At 45.4% G+C, this 13,905-nt stretch overlaps 1 protein-coding gene across 1 annotated transcript in view; it reads left to right on the top strand.

The window, feature by feature from the left end:
- The first annotated feature begins 467 nt into the window (after window positions 1-467).
- Window positions 468-13,905, top strand: part of TESMIN (testis expressed metallothionein like protein) — a 1,592,961-nt gene continuing 1,579,523 nt past the window's right edge. Inside the window, exon 1 of the mRNA XM_078682880.1 lies at window positions 468-787. The gene's annotated coding sequence lies outside the window, so the exon portion shown is untranslated. The remainder of the gene's footprint in view (window positions 788-13,905) is intronic.

Here is a 13,905-nt window from a genome sequence, read left to right as displayed (position 1 = left end):
TCGACTAACTTGAAAAAAGGAGATGAAATGAAAAGGGTAGAAAGGTAATCCATTTTGTGAAATACAATAAGAACAACTTCGAAGAATGCTTATAAAATCCCCACAAGACCACTTCTAGCCTTTGCATGGCATTAAAGACCTGCATTTCAAAGCTCTGCCAGTTTTCAGAAAGTCTCAAAGTTGGAATAGCAGTATTATGTAATTCCAGAGGTTTTAGCAGAGGCCGCCCCCGAAGGGGACCTCGAAGGCTGCGCCATAACGGCTGCCAGAGCCCCTAGGGAACGAATCCGGTTGGCGTTGATTCGTGCTGCCTGGCGAAACGCGCCGAGGCCTGCTCCCTCCCCCACCCTTCCAAGGACAAAGGAAGGGGAGGAAGGGGGAGGGGGTTATAAGGCGATGCTCCCCCTGGGCAGTTCACCTTTGCACCAGGGAGCTGGGAGAGCGGCGCCGGCGAATTTCGAATGGCGCTGGCGGATTTCCAAGTCTGTTTACTACCCAAGCCCCCCGCGACATGGGGTAAGGAAGTTGCTTTTACTGCAGCTACCGTCTCGTCTCCGTCGCGACCCAGGGAACAGCAAAGAGTGACCCCTGCCAGCAGGAGAAAGCAAGGAGCCCGGCAACCACAAGAAGTACCGAGACACTGCGGACGTCCCGGCCTCCGCTGGGGCATGGAACATCGGGGCGGAATGGACCGAAGGTTCGAGGTCGCGAGACGCAGGCATGACCCCCAGCTCCCCAGGCAGCAGTCGAAGATGAAGAGGCTTTTGCTGCCAAAAGCAGTGGCAGGGTAAGGGCTCAACGAGAGAGAGAGTGGCGGCGTTTCAGGCCGGTCACCCTGCTAGTTTTCATATTCATCCTGTTCTGACTGTCTTAGCAGTAGAATTGTGTGTGAGATATGTAAAAGGAAATAACAGTAGCGACAATGGTTGCCGGATGCTGGAAGCCCAGCAGGCTGAGAGCGGGTCTGATGCATCATAATGCTGACACCATGGCGGGTGCCTTACCTCATTTTACCCGTAACAAACCCTCTGTATCGTCTATGCTTAGCGGGTATGTCGTGAAACCCTGCACCATGGTAAACTGTCCTGTTTCCGGGCCATAGTCATAAGCATGGCCGCCCCGGCAGCAAACTCAAGCCATCCTATAGTATTTTTTGACGCCACTATATGGGGCAGGTGAGGTGTTTCCTGGTGGGAGTAAGGTTAGGATGCGCCAGACCGTTTATGCCGCGGACTGTGCGCACAGTAGTTAACATGCTCCTGTCCAATTTTCACCAATATATATACCCGGGGTAGCCTCTGTTCCTGCCCCGAGGGCGGCATGTTTGATACAGGAACAAGCTAGCAACTTCGCCGGCAGCACATTATAGTTCCCTCTTGCTGCCTTACAGGAGGCTCCAGCAGCGTCGGTAGCCACCGCCAGAACAACAGCGAAGGGCGCCAGCAGATGGGGGAAACTCAGTCTCTTACTCTCAATCTGTAACTCAATCTTGACTTGCGGTTTTAGTGGGTAATGTCCGGTATTATATCAAATGGGAATGAAATATAGACGGCTGGAGATAAGCTTGCAGCTAGATGTGTAGAATCATGCAGTGTGCCGAGAATCCTATATTTTAGAAGTCGGATAGTCAGCTGCCAGTGGGTGCAAATCCCTTATGCTCTTCACATTAAATCAAATGGTGTTGACATGGTGTAAATAAATAGAATTATCTGCGAGATATGTAAAAGGAAATAACAGAAGCGACAATGGTTGCCGGATGCTAGAAACCCAGCAGGCTGAGAGCGGGTCTGATGCATCATAATGCTGACACCATGGCGGGTGCCTTACCTCATTTCACCCCGTAACAAACCCTCCCTATCGACTATGCTTAGCGGGTATGTCGTGAAACCCTGAACCATGGTAAACTGTCCTGTTTCCGGGCCATAGTCATAAGCATGGCGCCCCGGCAGCAAACTCGAACCATCCTATAGTATTCTTTGATGCCACTATAGGGGGCAGGTGAGGTGTTTCCTGGTGGGAGTAAGGTTAGGATGCGCCAGACCGTTTACACTGCGGACTGTGCGCACAGTAGTTAACATGCTCCTGTCCAATTTTCACCAATATATACCCGGGGTAGCCTCTGTTCCTACCCCGAGGGCAGCATGTTTGATACAGGAACAAGCTAGCTACTTCGCCGGCAGCACATTATAGTTCCCTCTTGCTGCCTTACAGGAGGCTCCAGCAGCGTCGGTAGCCACCGCCAGAACAACAGCGAAGGGCGCCAGCAGATGGGGGAAACTCAGTCTTTTACTCTCAATCTGTAACTCAATCTTGACTTGCGGGTTTAGCGGGTAATGTCCAGTATTATATCAAATGGGAATGAAATATAGACGGCTGGAGATAATCTTGCAGCAAGATGTGTAAAATCATGCAGTGTGCCGAGAATCCCATATTTTAGAAGTCGGATAGTCAGCTGCCAGTGGGTGCAAATCCCTTATGCTCTTCACATTAACTCAAATGGTGTTGACATGGTGTAAATAAATGTCGTCTAAGTACAAAGTGATGCTCCATAAATAGTTGCCGAGGAACATGGTTGTGCATGGAATGAGCAAAGTGTTGTGCAATTGATTTTTTAAGGCATGATGGATGGCGGAACCTTGAAATTAATGCACCTGATACAAAAATATACCACTTATATAGGAAGATTCCCCTTATTTTAACCCTTAGGTGGGGATCATGTGCACACTGATATGACACCCGCCAACACAGTGCCAGTTCAAACAGAACTAAAACAGGAGATAATCAAAAGCACAGGTGCACCATAAAACAAACAGTTTTTCAACAGTCACTAGGTAAATATGAATGTCCAGCAAGTCCGTTTTGTTCAAGATGATTTATTTTTCAACAAAGTGAAAATAGAACAGCCGACGCGTTTCGTCCCAGCCGGGACTTCTTCAGGGCTGTGTTTACAAAAAGATAAGAAAAATAAACATACAATTAAAAGATGGTACATTGCAACACCCAGCGAGTATACAATGGTCCCATGCATTAAAAACAAAGTGCATCTACACTGTGCAGATAATACGTGCTAATTGGGTGAGAGCCTTTACATTGTTGCATTTCTGGAGTCTAGCCAGTCAATGATACCATAAGTTAACATAGGGATTGACAGAGCGGTCTGCCACACAGCTGGTTCCAACAACTCTTGCTGGTTTTTGTCATCACATTCTGGACATTGAATTTTCCATTGGTAGGTGCATTTCCTTGTTCTTGAGCCCCATAGTCTTGGGGTACCGAAAGGCACTCATGTTATTAGGGTGTGCACTTTCTTTGTTAAATATGAAGAGAGGTTTATGTCCCATCCATAAACAAACTGCACATCATATATTGTCAATGTATACTCTCACCCCCAAACTTTGAGTTCCCAATGGATGTACATTCCTTTTTTTATAACAGTTATAACACAAAAAACAATATATGTTTGTACAATGTTAACTTATGGTATCATTGACTGGCTAGACTCCAGAAATGCAACAATGTAAAGGCTCTCACCCAATTAGCACGTATTATCTGCACAGTGTAGATGCACTTTGTTTTTAATGCATGGGACCATTGTATACTCGGCTGGGTGTTGCAATGTACCATCTTTTAATTGTATGTTTATTTTTCTTATCTTTTTGTAAACACAGCCCTGAAGAAGTCCCGGCTGGGACGAAACGCTTCGGCTGTTCTATTTTCACTTTGTTGAAAAATAAATCATCTTGAACAAAACGGACTTGCTGGACATTCATATTTACCTAGTGACTGTTGAAAAACTGTTTGTTTTATGGTGCACCTGTGCTTTTGATTATCTCCTGTTGTGCAATTGATGTTGAGCCCAGCGAGCAGCAGTATGCTCTTCACATTCACACAAATGGTTTCGACTGGGAGTAAATAAATGTAGTCTAAGTAGAACATGATGCTCCATAAATCGTTGCCGGGGAACACTGTTGTATACGGAATGACCAAATTATTGTGCAATTTGTTTTTGAGCCCAGCGAGCGGGAGCAAGCAGCAGTTACGCTCTTCACATTCACTCCAATGGAGGCGATTGGGTGTAAATAAATGTTGTCTATGTAAAAAAAAAATTATGCTCCTTAAATAGTTGCCGGGGAGCACTGGTGTACACAGAATGACCAAAAGTGTTGCGCACGCTGTTTTTGAGCCCAGCAAGCGTGCTTCGGGCTTCGGCGATGTGTATGCTGAGCAGAGTGATTCATCACAACAGCTGCAACACCTGCATAATAGTACAAAGTGATGCTCCATAAAGGGTTGCCAGGGAGCACTGTTGTACACCGAATGACCAAAGTGTTGTGCAATTTGTTTTTGAGCCCAGCGAGCGTGAGCGAGCGGCAGTTATGCTCTTCGCAGTCATTCCAATGGTGTTGACTGGATGTAAATAAATGTCGTCTAAGTACAAAGTTATGCTCCATAAATAGTTGCCGGGGAGCACTGTTGCACACTAAGGGGCCCATTATGATAGCGGATAATCCGCATCCTCCGGGCCGGCAGAAGCCACCGCCGGCCCGGAGGATGCGGATTATCCGCTGCGGACTGAGAAAAGACCCCCCGCCAGATTAGGATGGCTGGGGCATCTTTTTTCAGTCCGCCGCTTTTCCGCAGCGGTCGCTTTCCGACCGCGGCCGAAAAGCTGTAACATGGCTGGCGGTGTCTATCAGACACCGCCAGGCATATTAGGATGTCTGCGGTCCTATGCCTTTCCACGGCGGAATTTCCGCTGTGGAAAGGCATACGGTCTTTTGTTTGGGGGCCTGTTGCGGGCCCCCAGGGGTGAAGGGGGGTGGGGGTTGCACATGGGGGGTACCTATGGTACCCCCCTGCCTTTGGGTGCACGAATCGGCAGGCATCACGCAGTGCCTGCAGCTTCGTGCATGCAAAGGTAAACATGCATTTTTTAACATTGCGGCGGGTACTGCTTGAAGCAGCATCCGCCGCAATGTTAAAAATACAGGATGTGACCGCCAGGGTGGCGGTCTTGTTTACAAGCTTCTTGGGTATCTGATGCAACTAGTAAATCATCTATGTATTGCACCAGGACAGAGTTACAGGGAATAAATAGGGCCTCAAGGTTTTTCTTAAGAATCAGATTAAAGATGGAGGGACTTTCTGTATACTCCTGTGGGACTCAGCACCACACCAAAATATGGTTCTGGAACTGCGGAGCGAAAATGTTCTGCCTGTCTTCACACAAGGGAATAGAGAAAAATGCTTGCACAAATTCATCACTGTAAACCACTCAGCCTCACATGGAATCTGAAATAAAATCAAAGCTCGATTTGGTACCATGGGACAACAGAGAACAACAATGTTATTAATCTTTCTCAGGTCCTGCACTATGCAATATTTACCAATAGGCTTCTACAAGCCCATGATGGGTGAGTTACATGGTCTCCCCATTATCTCTTTAAAGTTTCCTTGCTGTATCATTGACTCAATCACTGTGGTAATCCCAGCAATCGTTTACTGAGGCATTCTTGGGTGCTCAGCATTAGGTTTAACATTTATGTGGACAGGCTCAACTCGTTTTATGAGACCTATGTCCTTTCCTGACAAGTCGCAGGCTTCAGGCTTCACCGTATTTCTGAGATCCGGAGGCAAATTATCAGTTGTCATCAAATGGTACAAAGTTATGCGCCATAAACAGGAGCACTGTTGTACACGGAGCGACCAAATTTTGTGCAGGCTATTTTGAGCCCAGCAAGAGTGCTGCAGCTTTCAGCAATGTGTGCTGAGCCGATGTGACGCATCACAACAGTTGCAGCATCTACACTATAGTACAAAGTGAAGTGCCATAAATAGTTGCCATGGAGCACTGTAGTACACAGAATGACCAAATTGTTGTGCTGTGTTCTTGAGCCCAGCAAGTGTGCTGGAGCCTACAGCGATGTGTGTGCTGAGCCGAAGTGACTCCCCACAAAAATCTACTCAATTTAGCAGAATAATAGCGTAATTGAGTGGCACGTGCCTTTAGAAGGGCTGTCTTAATTACTCAAGAATAAAGAAGGACAGCAGGGTTTCAGGCCTCCACATTTCTGACAGGAATCCGGATAATTAAAAAAATATAATAATAATTCAGGGCAGAAGTATAGGGGCCATTAGCAAAGGTCCCTCGCCTGCCGCAGTAACCTTATGTCCTGGGTGTACCTAAAGGTTTCCCGTTTGGAGCTATTGGCTAGGCCATAAAAGAAAGGCAGTGCTGCCCCTGTCTATCGTGTCACAGCCTCGCAAGTTTAGTCACAGTACTTTAGCATGGAAAAAGGCTGTGTCGCGAAAGCAGATTATTGTGAGTAACGCATTACACTCCAGGTGTCACAGTGCTGTGGTTTATACCCAGAGGATTAGATGAATATTACATTACACAGGGGTGAGCGGTGACCTAGCGGAACATCAGAAGTCAGCTGAGTTACGACTAAAGAGTACAAAATCCTCAAGCAACAACTGAATTAAACTGGACCACTGAAGCTCGAGATCGCAGTTTGGTCCCTCAACCCATCCAGTAGTTAATGTAAAAGTTTTTGAGCGTGTGAGAGGTTGGGTGCAGCGGCCAAGGCTTCCTGACCCGGACTAAGGGGTTCACGGGTCGAGCCCTGGTGCCGTTGGCAGGTAAACCAAGCACCATGTGACTCTGGGCAATAGCTTGCTTAATCTCCCCGACGACCCCCAGAGCCGGGACAACTCTTTGGAGGTAGCTGTGCGCTTTACAAAAAGGCCGGTATGCCATTCCTGGTATCGGTTTATGTTTTTAATCAGCATCAATGGACAACCTCGGTATACCACAATGCCAGATAGGGATAGTGTACTGAAGAATTGCCAGGCGGTCACTGTCCTTCAACGGACACCACACACTTAGAATGGTGAGGGATGCATAAAACCAGGGTGTGTGCCAACCCTGGAGGTTCAACCTGGTGCAAATGTTGAGAAACACAATTGCTCCGAAGACATTAACAGAGACAGGCGAGGCGCGGATGCTTCTTGGAGGACCAGGATCAGGCACTCAGGCTTTAGGTCAGAAGAATGGTGCCCTGGGAACTACTGAACAAGGCGTCCAATTTGTCCTGTTCAATTCTGGTGAAAGCATAGTATAGAAAAGGAGGATATTTCTAGTACGAAACCACGCCAGGGGTTAACAATCGGCTGCCGACAGCAGTGTAAGAACAAGTCAAGGGAGGCGGCATAAGCTACCATTCAATTTCTAGGCAAAGTAGAAAGGTTAAAGAAATCCTAAAATAACTTCTAAGGGGAATCAGTAATTGTGTGCTACGTCTAATCAAGCCTGGGAGTTAATGTAAATAAAGTGTTAGGTAAAATATCAGAAAGCCAAGTGGATACCTCTCCATGGGGTGGAGTGTCCGGGGGCGCTGAAGCCATTCGGCTAGGAATCAGTAGAGAAATCTGCCTAGCCCATACGTTGGACAGTGGTGCTGGCATAGAAACATGTTTCATGCTCTCTGGGTTAACAAGAAGGTGTGTTTCTGTCAGTATAACGCAGGCTTTTCTTCCTCCCAGTGTAAGAATTAAGCACAGTGGAGTGGGTAGTACAGGCGGGCGAATACCAATCAGGATCACTGATTTTGCAGAGGTGCTTACCGGGGGTAGCCTGCCAGGAGCATGGGCGAAGTAGAGGATGTGATTTAAGTAATGTATGTTGTATCATGCCTCCACAAACGGTATCTGACTGTCTCCCAATTTTTGTTTTCATGTATGACCCATTGTGAGAGGAGACAGTGCTGTAAGACTTCGAACAGGACACAAGCGTCCCACCGCATAATGGCAAGGACGGAGCAGAGCACCATGGCGTTTGTGGGAAGATTGCCGTCAGAGTGTACCGGGCGTCAGCCTCCCCGAAACACAGCTAGAGGTTGGTAGCATAGTGCTTGAGTGGGGCAATGGCAAAGGCAGGCTGCACAGAGAGCAGCTGCAGGAGCAAAGGAACGACATAAGGGATGGGGGAGCCGCAGGAAGATGGCAGTTTCCCTGGTAGCATGGCGGAAACAAAAGGTGTATTGGCTTGGTTATGGAAACACACTGACAGGGCGGTGTGTAGAAGGAGGGCCACTCACTCTGGAATGCCTCACGGCTGGGTGAGTACGCCTGCCAAAAATCGGGGTAGCAAACAGAGACGGCACTCGCAGCCCAGCCCCCGCCAGATGGCAGGGCACAAAAGAGACTAGCAAGGTAGCGAGTTGGGGCCTAACTCCGGTGAAAGGCTACCCCCCACATGCAAAGGGGCGTGGAAAACAACAAAGAACAATCTACGAGCTGTCAGGGTGATTTACGACCCTTGGAGATGCAAATGAGCAAGAGACAAACAGTGATTTATGGCCGAACGATGATTTATCGCCGATGATTTCTGATGCCTAGCAGAATGATTTATGACAACACAATAGATTGTGACCGGATGATTTATACCAGCCCAATGATTTATGACCATGACTTATGGCTGATGATTTCTAATGATCAGGCAAAGTGATTTATGACAGCGAAATAATGGCCGGTTGCGGCAGAATGATTTATGACACCCGATGATTAAGGACCCCATGAGTTATGAAGTCCAATGACACAGAGTGTTAACTAATTTGTGATCGTGTATGATAATGATTTATGACCCTGGCCACCAGAAGGTGTCCAGGGGAATGTACAAATGTGTTGTATGTAATGAATATTAAAAACTGCAACCAACAACCACCACAAAAATGCAATGACTGTTGGGTGTGTTCGTAATGCAGATACACAAGTACGGTACGGTTCCCGGAATGGATGTAGTGCAGGGGTTAGTTACTTGTATACATAGGTGCTTGTCTCCAATTTGACAGTATCTAGGTAAGATATTTACTTGGGTATGTCAGATTGTTCACATTCTTGTTCTACATTTTGCTTTTAAGACTTTCTGTATGTCATTCCAACTACAATTCAAGCAGCCAGAGCTGGCAACGCTATTCATGCTATCGTCCTCTACAGAAAAAAACTTGATTGGGAGGAAATTAAACCGGTAGGTAGTTTGGTTGAATTGAACTGGCCCATCAAGCGACATTGGAATGATCTTGGAAAAAAAAATTGTCAATGTTGTGATTTTGTAGGTTGAGTGTTTTCTACATGTTAAACTGTACTTTTTTTAGTGTACCGTGTTTGGGTTTCATTTTGCTATTTTTTCGATCTAAATGTATCAGGGAGCCTTTATGAGGTTAAATGCTGGATTCGTCCTGATTTTTTTTCTGGTATACATCTATGAAAAATTCCAATAAAACACTGATTAATTATGCTCTTTTAGTTGACGCATTATATCCTGCAGCCCACTTCTAAGTATCCTAGGCGTTAAGAATAGCCTATTTTATTTTAATCTGATGATATGACAGATAAGATATCTGTAAGATGGTCTTTGGACAATCTGCCCAGAGTAAATACCATAACTAGGTAAAAAGATTAACTGGGGATAAAAAAATGAAAAATAAAACTGCGATTAGAAAAAGTGTTATTCCTAATAGGCTGTTAAACAAATGTAAAGGACAAACACCCATGTTGTTTATATGTTTCCACCTTATTGTATGTTAATGATTTTACATTTTGTTGCTAAACATTACATGGACATCAAAATGATGAGATATAAATAATGAGGTTCACTGAAAATAGACCGAGACCTTTTCATTTGTCCTAACATATTAGGTCTGAACTTGGGTTTTGACAATTTTTTGTGATTAGCTGCCTTTCGAGATCGTTCAAATGTGACCCCATAGAATATGGGCATCATCAGTTATAATTAGGCTGTCCTGTTTTCAGTTTCTATTTTTGGTAAATTCTGGTGTTTTTTTTTCAGTGTTTTCAATATCTTAAAAAACAGTTGTTATCAGTGGTTACACATTTTCACGCCACTAAAAACAACAGAAAACGTGTTTTTCCGGTGTTTATGGAACGTTTTGCTTTTATCATTGCTTGCTTTCTGCACTGAAAGAACATGGTATATAGACAGTGTACGTATAGTGTATAGTGTATATGAGGTCCAAAGAGATTTTTGCAAATTAATCTTATTGTAGTATACCATACAATACTTCTTCAGTAAGTCTTTGGTCATGTGCGCTCGCGCTTTCCTTCCCATGTAAACTTCTGTGAAAAGGCCCCCTCAGCATTCATAGCCCCTTGGGCTGAAAACCGTCAGCTAAGGGACACAGTTGGGATGACTCTTTCTTTGATGCCACATAAAGCACGAAATTATAAATATTTGCGTTTTAGTTCCTGGGCATTAGAAAACAGTGCACCAGAATGGACTAAAAAGTCAATAGCATCCCTCATTAACTCTTAAGATTGTAAAGATGCTTTCAGCATATCATCTAACAAGTGGCAAGGATCTCCTACAGGGAATCACTTCAGCTCGGGTATCAATTTTGACAGGTCATCACACACATTTTTTATATGCGTAGCTGAATTACTGCAAATACAAACAATATCACTCCAATCTTTGTTGAACTTGGAAAGAACCTTTTTTGCAGAGCATAACAAGTGACACTGCGTTCCATGTTTTCCAAAAGTCTGGTGTCACGTTTTCACCACTATCTCAGATGCTTGGTGATATATAATAATAATAAGGGAAGTTTATATAGCGCCTGCTTACGCACAAAAGGCGTGTCCCCGCGCTGTGGTGAGTGCAATGAGCAGAGTCCCAACCGCAAGGACATCCCGATCTACTACTTGTAAAGGTGGGTTTTTAGTTTCTTCCTGAAACCAAGTTCCACCCCCCCCCATGCATGCCTTCTTTATCCTTGGGACCTGGAGTAGCCCGGCGCAGGAAGAGCGCAAAGCGCGCGTTGGTACATACCGGGTGATCAAGCCCTGCAGAGGAGCGGGTGCTTTACCTCCCAAAATGCGATGGCATGTGCAGAGGGCCTTAAATTCAACCCTTCTCCTTACAGGGAGCCAATGAAGGGCCTGGAGGGCTGCTTTAGACGCCGATCTCTTAGGGAATTTCAGGATCAGGCGAGCCGCTGCATTCTGCAGCACCTGAAGGCGGTTGACGGCCTTCCCGGTGGCTCCCAAATAAAGCAGATTGCCATAATCCAGGCGCGATGTGACGAGGGCATGCACCAGCGTCCTGCGAGCTGCCATAGGGAGGAGATCTAAAACCTTCCGCAAGCTTTTCAGGACGCTAAAGCAGACCCCCACCACCCGGCCTATCTGAGGTCCAAAGGAGAGTTCTGCGTCGAACCACACTCCTAGGTTTTTAGCTTCTTGGAAGGGTGTGGGGACATCCCCCAGACAGGGTGGCCACCACGCCGATGACCAGGCAGTCGGACCCCCCCCCCCCACCACCACGAGCACCTCGGTCTTGCTGCCATTTAATTTAGGACAATTGGTGGACATCCAAGAGGCCAGTTACTGCATGCAGGCCCTGAATCTGTCCACCGCAAGACCGGGTACGCGCGATAGGGAGATGACCAACTGCGTGTCATCGGCATAGGACACTATGCGTAGGCCATGACCTTCAGCGATACGTGCCACCGGGGAGACAAAGATTAAATAAGGTTGGGCTCAGGGACAAACCCTGGGGCACTCCCTGTTCCAAACCAATCTCCCTCGAATAGTAGTCTCCCTGGCGAACCTGAAAGCCTCTCCCAGTCAGGAAAGACTGGATCCAAGCAAGTGCAGCTCCTGTTATCCCTCCATCATTCAGACACTGTAGCAAGGTGGTGTGAGCTACAGTGTCGAACGCTGCACTTAGATCCAGTAGGATGAGAGCCATAGTCTGGCCCTCATCCACCCCCTGGCGTAAGGTCTCCACTGCCGTCAATAGCGCTGATTCAGTCGAGTGGCGGGGACGGAAACCAAACTGGGTCTCGTGCAGGAGGGTAGCCTCCTCCACGAAATCCATCAGCTGAGTGTTTACCGTTTTCTCCGCCACTTTAGCCATGTAAGGTAACAAGGAAATAGGCCGGAGGTTCTCCAATTTTTCGAAGCTGATGTTTGGCTTCTTTTGGAGTGGTAGCACCACCGCCTGTTTCCAGTCTTTAGGCACAGTTTCAGTCCAGAAAGAGACATCCAAAAGATGTCTAATGTATGGTTCTAGCACTGGCAAGCTGTCAACCAGCCGTTTAGGCGTAGTGGGATCCCGAGGGGAGCCCGATTTTACTGACCCACAGATCTGCAAGAGAGTCTCGCGGGATGGGGTAACGAAGTTGGTTAGCATGTGTCGTTTCCCCACCCCCCTCCCTAGCGGACTCTACAAACGCAGACCCTGCAGTAGGATGGCTAGGGAAGGCCGAGTATATTTTAGCCACTTTGTCGGCAAAGTAGTCCGCAATCCTGTTGCAGGACTCCACTGAGCAATCTTCTGGCATAGTGGAAGGCAACCCCCCTGAAAGAGTTTTGTATACTAAAAACAATTCTTTGGTGGAGTTGTCACTATACCTTGCATTTAATGTTTAAAGCCTGAGGTGTTGGCAATTGACCTACTATCAATACCGACCCACTAGAAACTATGGTCTGATGTATTAAGGGTTTTTACCCATTCTCTGTGGGTAAATGTGATGACACATATTAGGAAAGATTTTTATGAAACTAGCCATTTTACCTATCAGTGAAGGAATCAAATGCAGCCAAAATATCAAATATGAGTTTGATATGTCCTGATTCTCTACAGTTTATAAAATAATTAAACTAGACCTAAAACATGAAACCAAACTCTGCGTCTTTAGACCAAAGGCCATAAAACTGAAAAAAGTAAAAGGAAGAAGAAACAATATTTTGGTGGCATCCCTAAAGAACAAAACTCAAGCAGAATAATGTTAGCCAGTCTTTCTTACTGCTAGCTTGTATAACAAAGTTACATTTTATTGACGCCTTCAGTAAGAACAAAATGACTCATTCACTTTCTTTTTCCTTGCTTTGAATGGCATTTAGTTTGTGGTTGTGCAGGTGTTTTTTCAGTGTTTATACATTTTCACCGGTGAGGGCTATTTTTCTTTCAGGGGGGTTTTATCAGTTATTATAGGTTTAAACCTGAAACCCCACAGCCTAGTTATAATGTAAAAGCTGTTTGTTTGAATCCTAAAATATCACTTGACGACGTACAGATATCTGATATATACAGCTATACAACTAAAAGTAGACCCACGGTCTGGGGACACCAGTGTTCTCCCTGCACACCAGGTTTATTAGGACTCATCTGGTGTAAGAAAATACAATACACCCTGTGTGGAGTGTCTTAAAAACAAGTGATTTAGAGCTTGATTAGGGGCACTCCCATGATGCTTCATATGTTTGTTTCTAAAATTAAAAATAGAAAAATCTTCCATATATTTAAATTCATTTTTATTTGGAAGCCCTTTTAGTTGTACTGATTTTGATTCTTCCTCCAGCTTCATTGCAATAATGGTGACTGCTATAGCCAGGCTCAGACTCCTATGCCTTCAAGTTTGTCTTGTGGGTACTAAATAGTCCCATTTGAAAGGAAATTAAAGGGCTTGTTTGGGGTGTACTCTCTTTCAGAAATAGCATGTGTTTGGCGTATTACAAACATGCAAAAATCAAATTGGCATTGAGAGGGGTATTACTGCTGAAGTTGAGACACTTTTCAATATCTAAAATAGCACTCAAGTGTAACGGAAATAAAATGCCTTTTGCGACACACGTAATTAGAGTAATGCAAGTAAATAGATCAGGTATTTACATTTTTAAAAGCATAATTGTATGTGCATTTTAGAAGCATTTATTTACACTGGAAGTATACTAACAGTTGTTCTCTACATATAATCATTTTAACAAAGTACTGATGCAGCTTTTTGGGCGTTTTCTCTTTAACAAAGCGGAGTGCATAATGAGGAGCTGGGTATGAAGTTGTTTTATTAAATAAAAATAACTCCATAGGTGGAAGGAGTTATT

This window comes from Lissotriton helveticus, chromosome 3_1, assembly GCF_964261635.1.
Source record: "Lissotriton helveticus chromosome 3_1, aLisHel1.1, whole genome shotgun sequence".
NCBI lineage: Eukaryota > Metazoa > Chordata > Amphibia > Caudata > Salamandridae > Lissotriton > Lissotriton helveticus.
This window is presented reverse-complemented; position numbering and strand designations above follow the sequence as displayed.